This window comes from Balaenoptera borealis (assembly GCF_965194805.1).
Source record: "Balaenoptera borealis genome assembly, chromosome: 8".
Lineage (NCBI taxonomy): Eukaryota > Metazoa > Chordata > Mammalia > Artiodactyla > Balaenopteridae > Balaenoptera > Balaenoptera borealis.
The window spans coordinates 73397138-73420372 of NC_138865.1; the positions used below are offsets into that span (position 1 = coordinate 73397138).

The following is a 23235-nucleotide window of genomic DNA, read 5'->3' on the forward strand; positions in this document are numbered from 1 at the left end:
TGAGGCTTGTCTTATTTATTGTTTCCTTAGTTGTGCAAAAGCTTTTAAGTTTCATTAGGTCCCATTTGTTTAGTTTTGTTTTTATTTCCATTACTCTAGGAGGTGGGTCAAAAAAGATCTTGCTGTGATTTATGTCATAGAGTGTTCTGCCTATGTTTTCCTCTAAGAGTTTTATATTGTCTGGCCTTACATTTAGGTTTAATCCATTTTGAGTTTATTTTTGTGTATGGTGTTAGGAAGTGTTCTAATTTCATTCTTTTACATGTAGCTGTCCAGTTTTCCCAGCACCACTTATTGAAGAGGCTGTCTTTTCCCCATTGTATATTCTTGCCTCCTTTATCAAAGATAAGGTGACCATATATGCGTGGGTTTATTTCTGGGCTTTCTATCCTGTTCCATTGATCTATATTTCTGTTTTTGTGGCAGTACCATACTGTCTTGATTATGGAGATAAGGTCTTTGAAGAGGTAATTAAGCTAAAATAGGCCATTGGGGTAGGGCCGTAATCCAACGTAACTAGTGTCCTTTTAAGAAGAGGAAGAGACACAGGGGTGCGTGTTTGTATAGAAATGACCATGTGAAGAAGCAACAAGAGGGTGGCCATCTGCAAGCCAGAGGAATTCAGCACTGCCAGCACCTTAATCTTGGACTTCTAAGCCTCCAAAACTGTAAGAAAATAAATTTCTGTTGTTTAAGCTAGCCAGTTTGTGGTATTTTGTTATGGCAGTCCTAGCAAACTAATACACCTCCTTTCTGTGATTATTAAGAATGCACACATAACAGTGCAGTCCCTGACACACATAAAATGATGAATACATGCATAGAATTATTTTTGCTATTATTATTACAGAGATAAACTAGACTTAGATGCCATACTGAAACTACCCTTCATTCAGATGGAGAAACACAGACTGAAATATCTATAAAACAAGATGGAAAATGCTAAGTGCCAAAAAGAGGTAGAGAACAACCCATGGTAGTCAGAGGAGGAAGAGCTGGGAGGAAAAAGCCAGGGGAGGCTGAGGTGGGTTTGACAGAGGTAGCATTTGACCTGAGGCAGATAGGATTAGTGCATACAGATGGCAGAGCTGGGATGTTAATTGTATACGTGTGTTTAATTATGTATATTATATATTAATATGCTGCATACATAAATATCTATACTTGATTGACCTGGAACAATATTCATGCACTATTCATTCAGTCAATAGATATTTACTGGATGCCCATCTGAAGGTAGTGTTCTAGATGCTAAGGAAACAGCAATGAACAAGCAAAATCTCTACCATATCAAATTTATACTTCAAGGAGTAATGTTGATGATTGTTAAAAATAAAAAGATTCTGAAATGGTATGTGCAGTATGATCCTATTTTTAACATATGTGTGAATATATAAATTAATATATTAAAACAGTGAGATCGTGTGTGTACAATTACACATAAATAGAAAGTGAGAGAGCTAGAACAACAGAAATTTGGAAAGATAGATACAAAAGTGTTAACTGTGATTATATTTCAGTGCTGGAATTACCTTTTCTCATTTTTGTTTATGTGTATTTGCCAAATTTGGGTGCAGTAAACTTGTGTTTTATACATAGTGTTTAAAAAGTTGTGTATAATGTGTGCAATTGAACAACTAAGCGCTAAAAGTTAGAACTTTAACAGAAGTTGCAAAGAGCCCTTGCCTACTTTCCTTATTCCCATCTCCTAGACAGTTGTCACTTCTCCCACCCGAAGGCTTGTTTTTGTTGTTGTTATTCTTCTCGTTTCCACCTGAGGGACTCTTGATGTTCAACTTTCCCCTACAGCTGCTACCACCACCTTGTTTGTAGTCCATAAATCCTTTTATTTCATAAAATAAAATCTTCAGTTGGAGGGGATTGCTTTTCCCAGACAACACTGTGCTCAAATTCTGAATTTTCAGGCTTTTAGAAAGAAAAATACTCAATAATAATAATAAATGCAGATGATTGCTGTTTCTATTTGCTTTACAGTTCTCAAGTGTGTAGAAGATGTTCAGATAAAGCTGGCTAGAAAGTAGCTCATGGATTTTGCCAAGACAGACAAAGCCCACAGAATTTAGGGTCCCCTTGACAGTGCCAGTCTCCCATTCACAAGAGGGCTTCTGATATAAAAGCATGGTTGCCCTTCCAGGCCCCCAAATACACAGGAGGTGGACCGTGACTCGCCAGCTCTTGGCCCAGGACCTCAGCCATTGAGTGCATTGGCAGAGCCAATTTCTAGGCTGAGGTTCAGGAAAAGTTGGTCATGGCTTCACTTCTGGCAAACACAAGTATGTTTTTTTTCCCACTGAGGACCCAATTTGCTTGGCATGACCTGGTGTATCTGGCAAAGTTAGTTAGTGGTGTTGTAGCTTTCCAGAGCTGCCCTCATCCCGTATATAGGGTGGGTGTGGTGATTTTAATAAGCTTACAGCTTAGAGTGTATTTTCACATTTCCTTTTGTTTATTTACACTGGTTTTTTACCCTAGTCGTTCCTGTCTTTTCTTCTTAAATCAAATGCTGGAAATTTTAACTACAACTTTGCAGTGCATGTATTTATCCCATAAATATTTCTTTAACCTGACTGGTCACTTATGATTGCGGGCCCTGCTGTCATTTTTTTTTTTTTTTTTTTTTTTTGGCTGCTTCGGGTCTTTGTTGCTGCACGTGGGCTTTTCTCTAGTTGCGGCGAGAGGGGGCTACTCTTCGTTGCAGTGCGTGGGTTTCTCATTGCGGTGGCTTCTCTTGTTGCAGAGCACGGGCTCTAAGCGCGTGGGCTTCAGTAGCTGTGGCTTGTGGGCTCTAGATCGCAGGCTCAGTAGTTGTGGCGCATGGGCTTAGTTGCTCCGGGGCATGTGGGATCTTCCCGGACCAGGGCTCAAACCCGTGTTCCCTGCATTGGCAGGTGGATTCTTAACCACTGCGCCACGATGGAAGCCCCCTGCTGTCATTTTAAGTAAAATTAATCAATTTGCCTATGTAAGTTTTAAAAAGATGTAGGTCTGGTGGGGGTGGTTATTATTTGAGTAATGATTTATATGGATTCTGGGCAAAAGAGAATGAGCTATTTAAATATTGAAGTGAACATACATAGGTATATTCATGCCACTGGGGAAAAAACCCTCAAAGTTGAAAAAAAATTTTTATTCCTCATCAAGAAAGCCATTTATGTGATTGTTTCACTTTGTTACTTAAAAGTTTTCAGTTTTGTGTCCCTCAAGATAAGTACATTAAACTGGCCTATCGGATCTGGATGCACTGGCCAGTGTCTCTTCTGCAGCCTCAAGCCTCACACTCTGACAAGAGTATAATCAGTTTCTTTCATTTCCTCTAGAACGTGAAACTATTTCACCTCCAGGTCTTCACGTTATATCTTTTTCTTCCTGGAACGCTCTACCCATTACTCTTGGTCTAGGTAATTCCTTCTTATTTGTCAGGTGTCATCTCACAAGTGGCTTCCCCTGGGGAGCCTTCCCAAATCTCCTTGGCCTAAATTAAGGTCCATTCCTCTGTGCTGTGTCATCATAGCAAGTCATTGCTTGTCTTCTCCCTTAGTCTGTAAAATTGCTGAAAATAGAGACCATGTCTTTGTTACCATTTTACCCCTTGTACCTAGCACAGTGCCTGACTGGCACATAGTAGGCACTCAATAAATATTTCTTGACTGAATGGATACCTTGGAATAATTTGTCCAAAGAATCAGGTTTAAAGTGATTTTATGAGTCCCATGCTGCCATTTATTTGGTTGACTGACTTATTCAATCAATCCAGATTGGACAGTTATTACTGAACACTGTTATGTGTCAGCTGCTTCCACCTACACTATTTCATTGATCATCCCATTACCTTTCTATTTCACTGCTGAGGACATGCAAGCACAGCGAGGCTGAAGTACTTGATCATGGTGACTGATGGATAGAAAGAACCTGAACTTCAGATATCTAACTTATCCCTCTAGGCTCTGTGTCAGGGTGCTGCCTCTTTAAACTTCTGACCGTTACCATGTTTTGTTGTTACAACATTTGCTAAGCTATCATATGAGAATTTAGGAATCCTTGAATTGCCTACATAAAAGATACAACTGAGACAAAAGTCAAAATAGAATCCTGGAGGGGAATTGAGGGAAGAAGCACTGGTCTAGGGATCCAGACACTTGGGTTCTCTTCTTACTTGTGTTACTGACCATCTGTGTGACATTGGGCATGTCACTTAGTCCCTCTGGGCCTTAGCCTTCTCATCTATACAATCAGTGAGAGTTACTGGATGATTTTTTAGGGGCCTTCCAACTTTAAATTCTATGATCCTAATCATGAAAGCTGGTGTGAGGCATCAGACTCCCACAATGATTACTGCTCAGGGTATCATCAAGTCTACCTGAAAGAGTTCACCTCTTGGGGGCTGTTCTGAAATTGCATTCTGAAGGTAAGAAGTGAAGAGAATCAACACGATTTCATATCACCTTCTTATTTACTTATTTGTACATACATAGGTAACAAAATAATAACCATGAGTCATGGGGGGAATTGAATGAAAAGAATGAATTACTGGCAATCAATACGCCACCTTTTCATCAGCTGTCATTATGGGCCTTTGAATAAGCCCCAGTGAATGCTGGCCCTCTTCTGTATGCCTTCCTGTATTCATCAAACAGGCTCCTTCTAATCCAGACTTGTTCTATGAAAATTGTTTGTAGCTCTGTGCTTCTTGAAGCTACCTTATGTATTTAAGCAATTAGTAATCATACTTCACATCTTATTGCTGCACAAGCATATCTGAAATGTAAAAATGCAAATTGTAAGGAATGAAAATAGACTTTAAGTTATTTGCACATAAATTGATTTCCATGAACAATTAAAACTTACCGTATTTGTAATGATTTTTAGAGGTTCTAAAGTAAATAGAATAATTACGCTACCCACATGTGAACATAGTAAAATAACAGAAAAACTGTCATTCTGAATTAAAAACGAGAGCTAATTTTGGCTTTATTGTAGATGAAAACAACAGAGTAAATTAAAAATATATGTAACTTTAAAACTTGAGGTTATCATAGAACGTATATCAGTGAGTACCTTAAAACTCCCTTTGAAAATTGAAGTTGTAGAAAGGGAAACAGAAGGAAATTAACATGAACAAGACTGAATTTGAAGATTAGTCTGAGCTAAAACAGTAGGCATGGCCAAAATGATAGAAACTAGAATAGAAAATGAGAATAGGTATTTTTCCTGTTTTCTCTGTTTGTGTGACTTTGAAGCTACATCAAAAAATCAGAAAGTCCATTTTTTCCTGTCACCAGCTGTGTCAATTTAGGCAAGTCACTTTAACTCTCTGGAGAGAAATTTTGCTGTGCATGGAATTAATATTTTATAAAAAGCTTTAAGCCTTAGTAACTTTAGGAAAATGCTAAAATGTCCTACCTGGAATGACACCATAGATTTCAGCCTTATTCCAAGTTAAATAAATTCTGGAAGTAGATGTCCACTTTTTATGGAAAAAATGATGCATTTTGTTCCCATATTGGATCAACTTCCTGTCTTAAAATGGGATTTCTGTTAAGAAGTGCCCTGATCATTGACACTGTGGTATAGGAATGTAAAGGACAAATCCCACAGAGCATAGATGGGAAAATTCCTGAGGTTCTTAACCTATATGGTAAAATGTAGAATATGCTCCTTTAAAAGACAGACTTAGAATCAAGAGATATATTTCTAGCAGTGTTTTTGTAGTACTGAGACATCTCATTGAAAGTGGATCTCTTTTCTCTTTTAAGAATGTTGCACATTTTTAAAAAGAAGTTAATTAAGAAGAGCATTGCTTCCTTGTTGACTAAAAATCAATAATAACATCCCAGAGTTTTATGGCACCTTTCTCTAAAGAACTTAATATATTCAAGTGAGAAATTCTATTTTTCTTGTTCATAAAATTTCTAATTTGATTTTTCTCAGTGATAATGTAAAAATATATATAACCTATGGATCATAGAGAGTGTTTATTTTAATCAGTTGAAATTCAGAGAGAAGCAGGAAATGGTGTGAGCTACAGTGTTAAAATGTGGAAGGGAACTCCACTTAAGTTTCAAAACAACCATAACCGCAACAATGTAGATTTAGGAAGCAGTGCTCATTTTGATGTTGAACTTGAACCAAGCATTCAGGAGTGAACTCTGGGTGAACTATAAGAGTTAGCTGAAGCAGGAGAAGCGGGAGAAAAAGATGATGAGCGTGAGAAAAGGATTCAGTTAGTGCAAGAGAGAATGGTGCTGAGCTATGTGGCTCAGACGGGAGAACAGGGATGGAGGGTACATGAGGAATTGTGGATAATATGGAAGTTATGGCAAGAGATTGCTAAGGCTATAAACATGAGGTCAGAGGGAGAGGGACATAGTAAACATGAGGGTGGTGATTATTGGAGGGTACATTTGACTTTTCATCAAATATGCATTACTGAAAAGTTGTGTGAAAATCTAATTGTCATAAAGTAAAAATGTATGTAATAGTTAGCTATTTAAAGGAAATTCGTGGCTCTAAGGGAGAGGGTACTTTTGTAATATGAATGCCAATCCCCTAACTTCTTTGAAAATTCATTTTTTTGTGTATATTGAGTTTTCTTAGAGCAATGGGCAACCGAATTAGGCAGTTGAGAGGGAAATACACATTACTTTAGCTTTGGGTGCGGCATCAAGAAAGGACAGAATATTCCCAACTGAAAGAGGCTCTTGCAATTTTCTAATTCAACTCCATTCTCTGATGAATAAAACTGAAGATTAAATGCTTTGCTCCAGGTCATCCTGGGGTTCACTGAGAGTTAACCAACTGTTAAGTGATTTGTTCATGGGCCTCAGATGGCTGGCTGAAAAATGAGTGCTATAACTCAGTAGCCTTGCTTTCCACACAGGCCTCATTCTCTGCCTCTCACTTGGACTGGATGGTTTATTATGTACAGAGAATGAAACAAAGTCACAGAGCAGCTGTGAAATTTTGTCCTCAGGGGCCCTTTCCAACTTCAAAATTCTATGATTCTATATCATCCCTGCGTCTCTTGTTTTTTAAGACTGTTACCTAAAAATATTCATTGTAAGATCAGGAGTCAGCCAAAAAAAGAAATAACTGTATTGGCTCCCAAATGGCCAGGTAGTATAGTAATATATCTCATAGAAGGAGATAGATAATGTTCAAAGAAGAAATTTATTTTCCAGAAAGCAATAAAGCTTTAAAAAACACCAGCCCAGTTTCCCTTCAGTTCTGCCAGAATCTATCAAATATGGCACCTTAAATTGGTCCAAGTTTCACAGTTACCAGGAAACCACAAGTGTGATGTTTTTGACGATGCCATACATCTCCCAAAACACATCATTTTGTTCCAACTTTCTCTTCTGCACATGCCATTTAACTTAGCTTCTTGTCGTTTCTTCTCAGAGATCACATGTATGTCTAGTTCCCCAGAAATGGAACCCTTTATTTGTAACTGCAGAAAACACATTATGTGAGAATTCAGAAGAGAGACAGAGACAGAGATAGAGACAGAGATACACAGAGAGAGATTAAACACCATTCTCAAGCACCCACTTTTCTATTCTCTGCAAAGTGCCATAGAGATGATCCACGAATAAGGGCTCCAATTTTAACCTCAGGGTTTGGAAATTATTTTATTTCTAAGTAGCAGCCTTACATCACCTATTTCTCATTTTGATCTCTTTTTTCCCTTATCTCACATACATATTTCTTGATAAAAATATTTTAGGTTGGGACTTCCCTGGCAGTCCAGTGGTTAAGACTCCACGCTTCCACTGCAGGGGGCAGAGGTTTGATCCCTGGTCAGGGAACTAGGATCCCACATGCCACACAGCATGGCCAAAAAACAAAAAACAACAACAAAAAGCTGCTCTAAAAAATATTTTGGGTCATTATGCATTCATATGAAATTTTTAATGTAGCAACATTTTGTTGGGTTACCCAAAGAAGAATAGGAATGACTGTTCTGAAAAAGTGTTCCAAAACTAAACTACCTTTAAGTAGAAATCATGTTCTGTGAACATTGTCTAAGTTTTAAATTGTATGTAAAATATCAAATAAAACATTTAATAATTAGCCATTCTGTGCTTCAATATAAACAGAACCATAGAATCAAAGAATGCTAGAGCTGGAAGAAACATTAGAATTCCTGGGGGATTTTTCTCATTTTACAGATGAGGAAACTGAAGTCCACCACAAGCAGATTAGGAGGAGGGCTAGCTAGCCCTGCCTCAGCTGCCAGTCTTTAAAGAGCACTAAACCATCACTATGATAAATGAGAAGTCAGAGCCAGATAACTCAGGTGTTCATATACAGCTCCTTATTTGTACAGTCAGCTGAAAGTTGACAGTCTGCTAAAATATCTGGAATCAGAGAATGCATGGCGTAGTATGTTAACCAAGTGTAAATGACTTATTTTATTATCTGAATTTCAGTTTCCTCAATTTGCCTGCAAACACACTAATTTTTAAATTCACAAAAGAAAGGAGAACAAGAAATACAGAAGAATAGGTGACATATTCTTAGAGCTTTTAGAAACAGTGATCCTACTTTGGCCAATAGAAAATACATTGCTAATTAAATTTACTTCTGAAAGCGAACACTTTAAATTCAAATTCTCTCTAATCTTACAAAATAACAAACATGAAAAAATAATGATTGACCAAGTGCCAAACCATTAGCTTTCCTCAGATTCCCACAATTCCTAGGAGAGGCTTTTCCAAGATCATGGAGCCATTGCTACATTCATGTCAACCAATATAATTAAACAAATATTGATGCTGTGCCTGCACCAGAATGCTGGGGCTACACAAATCAAATAGTGATCCAGCTTCTTCCCCCAGGATCTTACATTCTAATCATGAGAAACACACACAGACATGAAAATACCACAGACTAGATCTTTGCAGAGATAGCTGGAGGTCCCTAGGATCACAGAAAGTGGAAAGCCTGTGTCTACTGGTGGAAACTGAGAGGCTTCACAGAGGAGGCCACATTAGACTGATAACTGAGTGATAAGTAGGAGTTTGTCAGGTGGAAGAGAGCAGGAAAGGGGAACCAAGAGGTCATGGGGTCAATGGAAACATCAGCATAAGCAACCATAGCCTAGAAGATTGAGAAACTTATTCTGATGAAACGTTCAGCTAAAATATTAATATTATTCTTCAAAAACATCAGCAAAAGAAAGTGAGGAAGTGTAGTGGTTACAATGATTCACCACCCAGATCCCCCTTTGGACCTTATGGACTTATTCCTCCAGTTGCTGAGAGTGATGCTGAGACCATCCTCAGCCATCAGCCTTCTCCAGAAAGACTCATCTGAAAGGAGTTCCCTTTCCTAAGGTCTCATCCTTTCTCTGAGGCATGTGTGATAACAGGTCAAGGTGGAGGTGCCCCAACTTGAGACAATGCTGAAAGGCTCACTCCTATCTCAGAGCTCCCCCAGGGACTGGCTGAATCTGTGTGCATCACAGCCTAACTTCTTCCTCCGCCCAGTCCTGCTTCCATCTCTTTCCATGACTGTTGATCCCAGGAGCACTCTTTAATAAATTTCCTGCATGCTAATTAATCTCCATGTCAGTGCTTTCTCCTGAGGGATAGAGGGATAACTAAATAGTATAGGATCAAGGAAGATATAGAATATCACATCTCAACAATCAGGAGCCCACCAAGTCCTGTACTCACTGAAGGGTGGTAGGATTGAGAAGCCAGGATCAGTCACCAGCTTAAGGCAATCACATCTGAACCTTTCCTTCTAGCACTTTCCACTTAGAACAATTTTGCCCTTTTAGTCCTCTTTCTGACAATCTCCAAACCCTTTCCCCCATTCCTACCTTCAGGGGCTTCTAGGAGTTTCTTGGGCTTCTGCTTCCAGATGACTTTCCTGTGAGCCTTTAGCCGAGGTCTACTCCTGGAGCTCCTCCAGATATTTCCTCCAGTAGTTCAATGTAGTAATTCTCAAAATGTGGTCCTCAGACTGCCTGAATCAGGTGCTTCTTTAAAATTCAGATAACAGGCTCCAGTCTACTAATTCAGCAGGAGAAGTAGAGTCATGGGGGGCAGAATCTGTATTATAAACAATCACCCACTAAAGTTTGAGAATCTTTTCCTCAGAATCTGGGGAATGTACTAAAGAGAAACAATGACAAGTGTTTTGGAATTGCCTGTGGAATCAATTGTTATATAATTGTTAGAGATCTTTGTAATTCCGTGACAAAACCAGTGTAGATAATGCATTTACTCCTGTTGGTGAAGATACTGGGGCTTCAACTTGCTGTCAGTGGCTGGGATAGAGGCCCTCTGAATCTAACCAGGCTTCAGAAATCAGAGAACTCTGACCACATCTGGGATGGTTCTGGGTATTGTTTGGATCTGTGGTGGGGTGCTGGGGGACTGTTTTTCAGAGAGTGTAGTGTCTTGCTGAAAGACGGAGTTGGGTGACTGTCAGGCAACTTTCAAAGGCTTAGCTCCAGGTCATTCACAAGTATCTATTCAGCTGGAAGATAAAGAGCTGAGTTTTAACTAGGGGAGATCAGCCAAGGATTTGCCAAGGGGCACTGAAATATAGTGTTACAGTTGTTGAAAATAATTTTTTTAAAAATCAACTTGAGGTAAAAATTAATTAAATTTAATTAAACACACCTCTTTTGAGTGTGTAGTTCAGTAATTTAGGACAAATATACAGCCATGCTACCATTACCATAATCAGATAAAGAACATTTCTCTCACACCCCAAATTCTCTCGTGTGCCATTTGCAGTCAATCTCCACCCACCATTCCTGGTGTGAGCCAACCATTGGGCTACTTTCTGTCACACTAGATAAGCATGGACTTTTCTAGAACATAGAAGGCTATCTCCACTAGATATATAATTCTAACAGTTTTTTCTTTTAGCATTTTAAAGATGGTGTTTTATTATTACCTCGTTTGCATAGTTTCTGATAATTTCTGTAATCATTCTTATCTTTGTTTCTATGAACTGTATCTTCCTCCTCTGGTTGCTTTTAAGATTTTCTCTCACTGATGTTGTGCAATTTGATTATAATATGCTTTGGTGTGTGTGTGTGTGTGTGTGTGTGTGTGTGTGTGTGTGTGTGTGTGTGTGTAGTGATACTGCTTTGGATTCATTGAACCTTGGATCCGTGGGTTTATGGTTTTTATCAAATTTCAACATCTTTTTGACCATTATATCTTCAAATATTTTTTTAATGCCTTAGTTTCTCATCTATGAGATGGGGATAATGACAGTATCTATTTTATAAAGTTATTATTGAAGATAATAAAAGTCTGCTTCAAATAGGATGTCATATAATGAATTGTACAAAACTGATCAAGTTTGAGATGGAAAAGGGATACTATTTTTCCCAGTTTTACTGTAGTATAATTCTGTATTGGTTTAAAGTGTACAACATAATGATTGATATATGTAAATTTTGCAAAATGATTACCGTAGTAAGTTTAGTTAACATCCATCACTTCACATAGTTACAGTTTTTTTCCTTGTAGTGGGAGTTTTTAAGATCTACTCTCTTAGCAACTGTCAAATATATAATACAGTATTGTTAACTAAAATCATGTGTGGTACCTTTCATCCCCAGGATTTATTTATCTTATATCTGGAAGTTTGTACCTTTTGACAACCTTCCCCCATTTCCCCCACCTCTCACTTCCCACCCCCACTTCTGGCAACCACCAATCTGTTCTTTTCTATGAATTCACTTGTTAAGATTCCATATATAAATGAGATTATACAGTATTTGTCTTTCTATGTCTGACTTATTTCACTTAGCATAATGCCCTTGAAGTCCATCCATGTTGTTTCAAATGGCAGGATTTCCTTCTTTTTTAAGGCTGAAATATCTGTCTTACTAGCTAGCTAGCTACCACATCTTCTTTATCCATTCATCTGTTGATGAACACTTAGGTTGTTTCCATGTCAAGAGGGGCACTATTAATGTTTATGCTGGCCACGGGCATGAGCCAAGACTATTCCAGGCAAACCAGTATGCATGGTCACCCTAGCCATGAGAATAAAGCTTCCTGGTATAACTTCCATCTGTAACTTGAGGGACGACTCTGGTGTAGAGGAAAATTCCTCCCCACTCCACCTCCCTCGCCCCTTCCCGGAAATGAGTGTATTTGCCCTGAATTGGGGTGAAGGCACCGAGACTGTAGCTTGGACTGTAACACTAATCAGCTGTGTGGTGCTGAACAGCCCTTGCTGACCCCCAGGGTTTTGTTTTATTGTGTTTTAATTGACTGTTTTTTTAGAGCAGTTTTTTGTTTACATAAAACTGTGCAGACATACAGAGAGTTCCTGTATGTTCTCTCTCTCCCCCTTACAGTTCCCCTATTATTAACATCTTGCATTAGTGATGCACTTGTTATAATTGATGACCAATAGTGATACATTATTATTAATTAAAGTCCATAGTTTACATTAGGATTCACTCTGTATTGTACAGTTCTATGGATTTTACCAAATGCATAATGTCCTATATTCACCATTACAGCATCATACAGAAAGAATAGTTTCACTGCCCTATAAATCCCTTGTGCTACACTTATTCACCCATCTCCACTACCCACTCCCAGTCCCTGGCAACTACTGATCTTTTTACTGTCACTATAGTTTTGCCTTTCTCAGAATGCGTATAGTTAGAATCATACAGTACATAGCCTTTTACAAATGGGTTCTTTCAGAGAGCAATATGCATTTAAGATTCCCCCATATTTTTTAGTAGCTTTTTTTTTTCAGAATAAAATTCCACTGTATGAATGAACCATAATTTATTTATCCATTTGCCTTTTGAAGAACATCATGATTGTTTCCAGTTACTGAAAATTGTGAATAAACTCCTATAAATATTTGTGTGTAGGTTTTTGTTTCTCATCTCATTTGGGTAAATACCTAGGAGCATGATTGCTGGATTATATGGTAAGACTATGATTAATTTTTAAGAAATTGCAAAACTGTCTTCCAAAGTGGCTGTACCATTTTGCATTCCCTCCAGCAATAAATGAGAGTTCCTGTTACTCCACATCATTGGTATTGTCATTTTTCTAGATTTTAGTCATTCTAATAGGTGTGTAGTGATATCACATTTTTGTTGTAATTTGTAATTTCCTATTGACATGATGTTAAGCATCTTTTCTACACTTATTTGCCATTTGCAAATCTTTGTTGGTGAGATGTCTGTTAAAGTCTTAGGCCCACTTTAATATCAGGTTGTTTGTTTTCTTACTGTTGAGCTTTAAAAAGTTTTGTTTTTTTTTTTTGATATATTTTGGGTAGCAGTCCTTTATCAAATAAATGTGCCTTTTGCAAGTATTTTTTCCCAGTCCATGGCTTGTCTTTTTATTCTCTTAGTCCTCAAATATTTTAATAGTCCCCTGCCCTCCTGGGAATACAGTTATATGTATATTAGAATGCTTCACACTTTCCAGAGATTACTGAAGCTCTGTTCATTGTTTCAGTCTTTTTTTCTCTCTTTGTTTCAGTCTGGATAGTTTCAGTTGTTCTACCTTCAAGTTCACTGATCTTCTCTTTTGCAGTATCCAATCTGCTATTAATCCCACTCAGTGAAATTTTTCTTTCTACACAGTGAATATTTTTACCTCTAGAATTTCTTTGGGTTCTTTTTTATATTTTCAATTTCTCTTCTCATTATATTTCCTTTACATACTTGAAAGTGTTTATAATAGCTATTTTAATATCTTTGTTAATTCCATTATTTTTGTCATTTTGGGGTCCATTTCAATTGACTGATTTTCTCTCCAAGTTGTGGGTCACATTTTGCTGCTTTTTGTGCCTTGTAATTTTTATTGAATGCTGGATATTGTAAATTTTAGGATATTGAATATTGGATTTTGTTTTTTCTCCTTAAAGAGTATTAGACTTTGTTCTGGTAGGTAGTAATACTTGCTGATCAGCTTTATCCTTTCAAGGCTTGTCTAAAACCTCTGTTAGGGCAGGTTTGGGGTAAATTTTAATCTAGGACTAGTTTATCTGATTATTAAGTGTGACCCTTCTGGAGTTTCTACTGAATGCCCTGAGTATTCTCCTCTTTGGCTGATCAGAACTTCAGTATTTCCCAGTCCTGTGTGAGCTCTGGGAATTTTTCAGTCTGCAGTTCCCCAGTCATTCTTTGCCTGACATAAAGGAATTTCATCCTATGTACTCATGGCTTAATATTAGCAATGGACTCGAAAGGAACTCTGTGCGAATTTCTGGAGCTCTTTCTCTGCTACATGGATTCCAGCTGCCTTCACCTCCCTGAACTCAGTGATTTTATTGTACTTGCTGTGAACCTCCTCCCTGCACTGCTTTCCTGAAGGTGACTCCAGACAGAAAGCCAGGGCAATCATAAAACTCACGTCATTTATTTTCCTTTCTCTCCAAACAATTACAGTCCTATCCTGCCTGTTGTTCAATATCTAAAAATGTTATTTAGTATATTTTTCTAAGTTCAAATTATTTCCTCATGGTTGGAAACAAAATTTCCAGTATTAAATATTTTAAAATTATTCAGTCTTTCTCCAGCTGTGGTTGAGAGCTTATTCTAGCTCTGAACCAGCCCTTTTGATAACTGGTGAGAGACCTAGGCAAGAGAGGTCTCTGCTCTGGACCCCACCCTTTAGAGGAATACACAAGCACATACACAAATGAATTTATTAGGAGCATCTGGGCAGTGGTGCCTTTGTCAGTTGAGATCTGATTTCAGGTGACTTACACTGTTCAGGCCCAAGGGGACTGCTTCTTTACATCTCTCCCCCTCTGTCCTTGAATCAAAATGTTTCCAAAAGTGACTACATTTGAATGCCAAGAAGGTTTGTGGGTGGTGCCACTGATTATTTCAGAGGCAGACACTGCTTTAGGGAGCTGGGAGGATTTGAATGGCAGAAGCACTTAGTGAGAGAAAAGACAAATTGTCAAATTCTTCTTCTTAGACAGCATGAATGCAAAAAATTCATATTTATCATTTGCCAATAATGCCAAATGTTCATTTTTTCTTGCTTCTCTTTGTGTTACAATTTATTGTACCAGAGATACAAATTATTGTAGTATCTGCAACAGTTGCACATGGCAACTGAAGAATGCTTGGAAATAGTAAAAAATTAATATTTATGTTAAATTTGTATGTATGTAGATGTGGATGTAGATATAGCATGTGTGAAGTGTGATACTGATTTTTTAAAATTAATTAATTAATTAATTTTTGGCTGCGTTGCACGGCATGTGGGATCTTAGTTCCCCAACCAGGGATCAAACCCGCGCCCCCTGTGGTGGAAGCATGGAGTCTTAACCACTGGACTGCCAGGGAAGTCCCTGATACTGATTTTTTATCTCACCAGCTAAACCAATGTTGAATTCTAGAATTTTGAATAGGTTAAATTTTGCTAAAATATTAAGATTTAAATAAATTTTCAAAAGAGCAGTTTTAATAATGTCAACATTATTTAAAACTTTTTAAAATTTAACATTTGATATTCATTTAGTTATCATTTGCCTTTTAATTTTAATATATAATTTTGAATATGTCAGAAGAAATAAAATTCCAAAAACATGAAAACATTTATTTTTTAACATTTAATTTAAATTTTGGTAAAAATATATTCAAGATTTTTGTACTTTGAATAAATTATATTTTAATATTTTATACCATTGGGAGTGACTTCAAGTTGCAATCATGATAAATGAGTATAGGTTACAATCATTATCATAATAATGCAATCATCACAAAATAAAAGCAATCATAATAAACATACCAAAATGTAGTTCAATTAAGTAGTTGAAGAGGAAAAACTAAACGTCATTATGAAGATGTATTTGTCAAGGCAGGAGGGTAGGATGTATTTTATTTAATGGTGAGTTAACTTGATTTGTAACTTTTAAATAGTTATGAGGTTAGAGCCATCAATTGTATTCCTGCTCTGAACCCCATGAACATTAGGGGTGGGCCTGGTTGAGAGGGATGGAGACAAAATCTCCCCAGTTGGGAGTGGGTCTCGTTGTGTGTGTTGTGTCCAGACTGGGCAGGGTGACGTGGGAAGTGTAGGAAGACTGGAAAATATTTGTCCCCAGGATTGCTGGCTATGCCTCTGGTCTGGGGTTTGCTTTCACTAGCCAGTGGTTGTGTGATGGAGGTCAAGGGTAAGCAGGCTTGGCTTGGGGGCAGGATTCCAGCCAGCAAAGGACTTAAGGGTAAACAGGGACACTAAGGCAGACATCTGTCCGTTTAGACAAGGTTGGGGGTGGTGGTGATGGTGGTGGTTGGCGGGGAGGAGAGGACAGACAGGAGATGCCTGCCCTATCTCCCCTCTCTCCCCTCTGGAGAGAGGTCCAGTGGGACACCAGCACCCCTTGGATACAGGCTCCCATTGGCCAGTTGTGCCAAGACTCCTGGCATACCTCCTACACTGGTCACAATCGGCCAGACTCTGAGCTGGTGGAAAACATGACTGACTCCTGCTCAAAAGGATGAGAGACAAAAAATAATAGGGGATATTTTCATCTATCCCATGTGATTAAGAATAGTATTTGCAGCAATGTTTTATAAACAGTTTAGTCATAAGCACTTCACTAGGCATGTCTCCTGTGACAAAATTTATGTTCTGTCTGTGATTGGCTCTGCTGGGTGACTTTGGCTGAACCAGGACTGATGGTGTGTTGTCTTTGTGCCAGTTTCTATGCTAGGCACTGGGAGAACTTTGAGCAGGAGAGAGCAGGTATCAGTGTTTAATGGACTGCTCTAGCTGCCAGAGGAAATTGTGCCTGTGAGAAACAGTCACTGAAGTAAATCAGAGACGTTTTAAAATAACCATACGGCCCATTCATTTGGCTAGCAGATGGTGCATATTTCTCCCCAAAGTGATCCATGTCCTGTGCACATAATGTCAATAAAGCCCAAACTGATGATTGTCTTACCCAAGGTGAAACACTAGTGCCAGTTACAAATTAGCCAAAGACACATGATCTGTTAGAAGGGAGGGACTGTGCCACATTGGTTTCTGTATCTCCAGTTCCTAGCTCGGGGGTTCTCAGCTCTGGCTGCACATTACGAACACCAGGGAGCCTTGAAAGTACTGCTGCCCAAGTCTCCAGACCAATTAAATCAGAACCTCTTAGAGATTGGGCACTGGCACATTATGTTTTTTAAAGCTTCCCAGGTGATTGCAATGCTTGGTTAAGGCTGGTGTTTGCTAAGCTAGCTCTCAAGCTGGACACATAGTAATTACTCCCTAAATGTGCAATAAACTCAACGGGGAGCACTTAGCTTTTGCAGATACCACTTTAACGGAGAGAAAGAAACTGATGAGGGAAGGGCTGTATTCTTCCAGTTAGCAAACTGCAGAAGTAGAAGGGTTTATCTAGAGATGTGGCCTCCTGGCTGTTAACAAGGTATGTGTGTAAGGGGGAGGGGTGGCGATTTTAGGCCCTTTTGGGAAACAGTGAGGCAACAGCCTTTCTATGGTGGGGAGTATACCTCTTCGGGCCAGAAGTCCAGGGCTGTGGTGAAGTCGTTAGAATTTTAAAGTTGTACCACATCTGCTGCTTTTTGTGGAACAAATAACTTCTGTTCAGATTTTCCAATTTGCTCATGTTTCTGAGATAGATCAGCTTCCTCTAGTAATGGGGGAAAGCTTGGCCCGCTGACCCTGGCGAAGGGACAAGAATGGCCATTCTTGGTGTGTATGAAATGCACAACCCCAGACTGCTCAGTTCTGTGAGCTTTGTATTTGTACCAAAATGTGAGTCTGGGCTTAAAGGGGGTCCTTAAAGGGGTATTTGAGAATTTCCCAAGTCCACAGGACAATGTACGAGTTTGTGTACAAGACAAACATTAAAACAGTGAACTAACTGTTCTAATGAGAGGATTATGAATATACTGTACTGAGAGGCCAACTTAATGGCTCTTACTCTTCCTTTTTCTTCTTCCCTGGGAAGGGGAATTAGGGCACAGCCACGCACAGATGACTACTTTAGACAGTATTTTCACTTAGAACTTGTTCTTCATGGGAATTTCCCTCATCTTGATTATCGGCTATGTATGGCTGAGTTCCAAGAGTGGGCCGAGTTATGACTATCCAAAAGGAAAGAATGTCACACCTCATGTTGCAATGTTTTTCATTGTTACTCTGTATCCTCTAGTAACATGTCTTAATCGCAAAGACATGTCTGAGCATTTTGAGGGTTTGCTTAATACCTTAGATATTCTACTTTAACTTATGAAAAAAATAAAAATAAAAGAATGAATGTAATATGTAACTTTATCTTTCATTCTATTTACAACTTTATACATCTAATAAACAAATGACAAGTTTTTTGGAAGCTGGCTGCCACTTGTAATATCAGAAAAATGTTATGAAATCTTGGGAATTTTAGAGTTAGGAACCTGGAGTTACCTAGTCCATTTTATTGATGAAGAAACCGAGACTCGACGATAGATCCTGCAACAGCACATTCAGAACTAGGACTCAATGGGGTATAACTGGTCAAACTGGATCAGGAAGCAAAATCTAACGTAGACCCTTTGTCATATGACAAAGAATCCTTCTTTTTTTTCTTCCACTATGAATAGGGGTAATCTATTTGTCAAGGCAAAGAGATTTGGGAGGTGGGGGTAAGTGGGAATAAGAAGGTAGGGAGAAAGGAAGGGTGAATGTTTGTTAGGAATGAATTTCCTCGTAGCTATAGGGAATGTTATTCTAGTAACCTTGAACACTGTTGAGATTTCCATAAACCTAGACTCAAGACTACTTAGGAATTGATGGTGGTGGTGGTCACATCTTATTGGTCTCAGAACCAGCTTAGGGTGCCTCAATTCTGTCCTTTTGACCAATTGATCCCTTGGCCATGACAATCACACCCCTCTTGCTGTGGTATTAACTCCCACAATCCCTAGTTGCATGTGGCCCCCATCACAGTGTATCACTTGCATCAATTTAGTTTTGCAACTGTCTCTAGGGCTCAACTCCCAGCCCGGACATTTTAGGGATAAAATAAGAGTAAGTATGATAAATGTAACCTTAAGTATCACAGCAGTGAATGATACTAGCGTTCCTCAGACAAAGAGTCTGCTGAGGAAGGAAGGAGTGAATTAATCAGTACCAGTTAGTGTTATTACTTAGATTGACTTGAATGGGGGTGGGTGTGTGGTCCATGAGTTGCTCAACCTTGGCCAAATCACTTTCCCTCTTTGGGTCTCATTTCCTCATCTGTGTAATGAGATAGTGAGACTAGCAAGCCTCTAGATATTCTTTTGGTTCTAACATTCTAGCTAGTATTTTATTAGCCTATTTCTTTCTTTTACTCTTTTTCCTCCATACATGGTTCACTGCAGGCAGTAGGTGGAGAGGTGGATTGTAAGCTGGCCAGTGCTTGGGGGTTAAGCACTGGCCCATTTACAACTGGTTCACCAACTGTGACATCCTGTACTGTCTCTTCAACAGGTCACTTCCTCTCTGGGACCTGCCACCTATAAACTGATCACGCTCATCATTTCTCTTTTCCCTTGCAAAATCCATTCATTTCTAAGAAACTTCAGTCTTTCTCCCCAGCCATAGCCTCTCTGCCCTTCAGTAAGACAGAGTCTGGTACGATGATTCCCCCTTTCTGTGCATAAAGAAAACAGTCAGTGCACTTGGAGACCTGTTAATATAGCCTGATGAGACAAGCTATATTTCGATTTGGTGATTTGGGGATTTGAAACACAGAGGCTACTTTAAAATTAATTTTGAACATTAGATTTCATTTTTGGTTCCAAAAAGCACCCATCATATACAAATCTTTATGTGTAGATGTATGCTACATAGGATCGGCTATGCTTTCTGTTGATTTTTACTCTTCTATAGTTCCTTGAGCTTTCTTTGTAACACGAATTAATACATGGACATTCTTTGGTCCCAGAGGAAGCATTTTTCCCAGGAAATGAAAGTCTGCTGTTTTCTCTGACAACCTTTATTTTGTGTTTCTTTGAGGTGGATTCCTGAGTCATGTAACCAGTGAACTATGCCAAGTTCTTTTATTAAAATCTCACTGAAGCCTGTGAGATCAGTAAAGAGCCACAGCATTACAACATTATTTGACCTGAAAGAAACTTTGAAGATTATAAAATCCAATCCGCTCTCTTTACAGATAAAGAAGTAAGACTCAGAGAGGTGTAACTTGTCTGAGGTCACACAGCTTACAAGTAACAAAGAATGAGAGCTAGAATCCAGTTCTCCTAATTTTTAGCATACATACTTAGCAGGCATGGGGGGTGCAGGAGGGCAGTAGAGTAAATGAAACAAATACAGTCACCTCTGTGGTAACTTTATGTTCTAAGGAAGCCCGTTTTCCAGTTGTGTATTTTAAAGTTTTGTCACCAAATTTGATATTTAACAAATTTCCAAGATTATAAAATAATCTTAGTACTAATATGTATTACAAGAATATCTTCCTAGTCCAGGTAGTAAACTCTGGCGACAGGAAGGTAATGGGGGACAAAGCCAATATGGTGGAGGGGTTTCTGGCAGATTGGGGCTGTAAGCCTTGCCTATAGGCCTTCGAGTCCCTTCCTCCCCATCCTCATCTTTCAGCTCCTCCTCCTCCTCCTACTTCTCCTCTGATATTTACAAAGTGTTGGACCAAGAAGACAGTGCATGCTCCATGACCTATTTACTTCCCTAATGGAAGCTGTAGATTCTTTGACTGTATTATTAGCAAGGATTTCTCCTCACTCACCAGTTAACCCCCAGCACAGTATCTGTCAGTCAATAAATGTTTTTTTCAGTGGGTCAGTGATTGAATATGTATTGAAATCAGGATCTTGAATTCAATGTAATGATCTGCTTTTGTGAAGATAAACTGGTTCAGAGCTTGATGAAATTTTTTCTAAAATTTACCATATAGAGTATACCAATTCTTAAACCATGAGTACCTTGGGGAGGCCATCAGTCATTCACAACTTAATATGGATTCATCTCCCTGGGTTTGCTTTCCTCCTCACCGTGAGTTGAGATCAATCACATTTGGAGGGAGAATGAGGCAAAGGAAAAGAATTGTATGTGGGCGTGGTGGGTGGCAGGCTTGGGGAGGCTGACCTCATTGCACAAAGTGAGGACAGGGAGAGGGGCTTCAGAAGGCAGAACAAGAAGCTAAAAGGTTGATGAGAATAGCAAACAATGCCTATTTCACAGTTTTGTTTAAGGCTGATACTGCTAGATTCCAGTATGAGGGAAATGAGCTTACTTTTAGATGCAGATGATTCATTAACAAGCTCATTATAAATTCTCAGGAAGAAATTTGACCCTGTGTTCTGTTTTTTATCTGAGAATCCTTTCCCTTCTGCAGTCTGCACCACCACCCCCTCCTTACCTTCCTCCCTCTGTCTCTGTCTCTCTCTCCTTCTTTCTCCCCCACCTCCTTTTCCCTCTTTCCCTCTCCCTCTCTCCCTCCCTCTCCAAACCTTCATACTGGATAGAAACAGATTCTCCCAATTGTCGCTGGGGCCAGGTATCATCAGTTAAGTCCTGATCGTTTCAACAACAACATAGCCTGCAGTTCACACACCATCGGGCCTTCTGGCAGCACTCCAAACACATGTCCTTGTTTAGGGGAAATCAGGAGCAGGAGTGCTCTGAATTGCACTTTTCAAAAACTGTTGTCCACTTGTGCCAACAGAATGGGGAAAATTTCCTTTCAACGCTGCCATGAAGAGCATCCAGATGTTTTCGCTGAGCTAAAGTGCACCTTCACCAGAGGCTGCTTGTTACCACAGCTGCCAGGATCCCTTGGGAAGGCAAGCCATACTTAGCTCCACGAAGTGGTGTCATGGACAACTTGGGGCCAGGAAGTCTCAGGGGAAAGCATGCTGGATTTTGCACCAGGTGATCTGAGTTTAACTCCTCACGCTACCTTTTCTTGGCAGGTGGCCTTGGGTAAGCCACTGCGGCTCCTTGAGCTCCACCCTGCTTGTCTGTAAATAGACCCCAACCCCTGCCCTGCCCGTCAATAGAGCTGTCGTCGTTTCTTTAGCTTACACTCTATGCTGGGCACACTGTGCATCCAGTAACGCACTTATTCCTCACGGCATACCTGTGGGTGGTTAGACACCATCGCTATTCTCACATTACAGATGGTCAAGCCCCAGCTCAGAGTGTTTAGGAGAACCAAGGTAGCACAACTGGGAAGGGGCAAACTGAGGTTTGCAACCAGGCCTGTTTTCAAGTTGTTGAAAAGACCATTGTATTGTATGTGGAAGGGCTTTGAAAACCATAATCTAGAGACTGCAAACCAGAGTGATTCAAAAGCACAGGATTTTATAGTCTGAGAGGGCTCTGGCTGTGGGTGTTAGGCGACTTATTCATCCTCTCGAGCCTCAGTTTTTCCCTCTGGAGATGATAAGAGTACCTGCCTCCTGGGGTTATCATGGGGATGGAATGAAATTGTGCATTTAAAGCATGGGGCACACTGCCTGGCACCGTAGTCCCCCATAAGTGTTTGCCTCTGCTAGTATTGTTGGGAGGATGCTTTAAGTTAGTGGTTCTAAATTAAAGAAAATAATGTTCACAGGCCTTTTCTCATCTTACACATGCCATCATCTATTTACTTCTTATTCCCACTGAAAAACAAAAGCCAGAAGGAAAACTGATTACTGATATCAATTTTTAACAAGAACATGTTTTGATACGAGTAACACATGTACTTAAGCTTCTTTGTTCCTCAAACTGAATGAGTGAAATGCAACACACAGTACATCAATAAATCATGGCCAGTGCCCCTTCCTGTCACGTCCATCCCCTGCTGGCCCTCAATGAGGGTTCTCAGCATCCACCCCTCCTGCCTTTCATCCCAATCTGCTTTTGCTTTTTGCCTGTTTCTTGACTCTGAACTCTGAACTCCTCTCTCACCTCTGCTCCTCTGGGTTAGTGTTCACCCTCTTTCTTTCACTATTGGGCCCCAGTACTCCATTATCACCTCTGTTTTAGTGGAACCTCTGGCCCTCACCATCACTTTGGTCTCAGGCCCAAACTTCAGATCCCAGCCAAGGTCCATGCGGCCCCACCCCACTGTAACTGATGCTGGAGACACACTGGTTTTCCTCAGGCTTGTGCTGTTTTGCCTTCTACTGCTCACTATTTTTAACTCTCATTTTTTTTTGTGGAGGGAATTATTTTATTTTTTTATTGAAGTATAGTTGATGTACAATTTATTTTTTTTTTATACAGCAGGTCCTCA

The 23235-nt window shown here is 39.4% G+C and overlaps 1 long non-coding RNA gene across 1 annotated transcript; it reads left to right on the top strand.

Moving 5' to 3' along the window:
* The first annotated feature begins 10896 nt into the window (after positions 1-10896).
* LOC309634111 lies at positions 10897-13285 on the top strand. Its single transcript, XR_014247862.1, has 2 exons — positions 10897-11091; positions 11122-13285. It is a non-coding gene; the product is annotated as an uncharacterized lncRNA (long non-coding RNA).
* The last annotated feature ends 9950 nt before the right edge of the window (positions 13286-23235 follow it).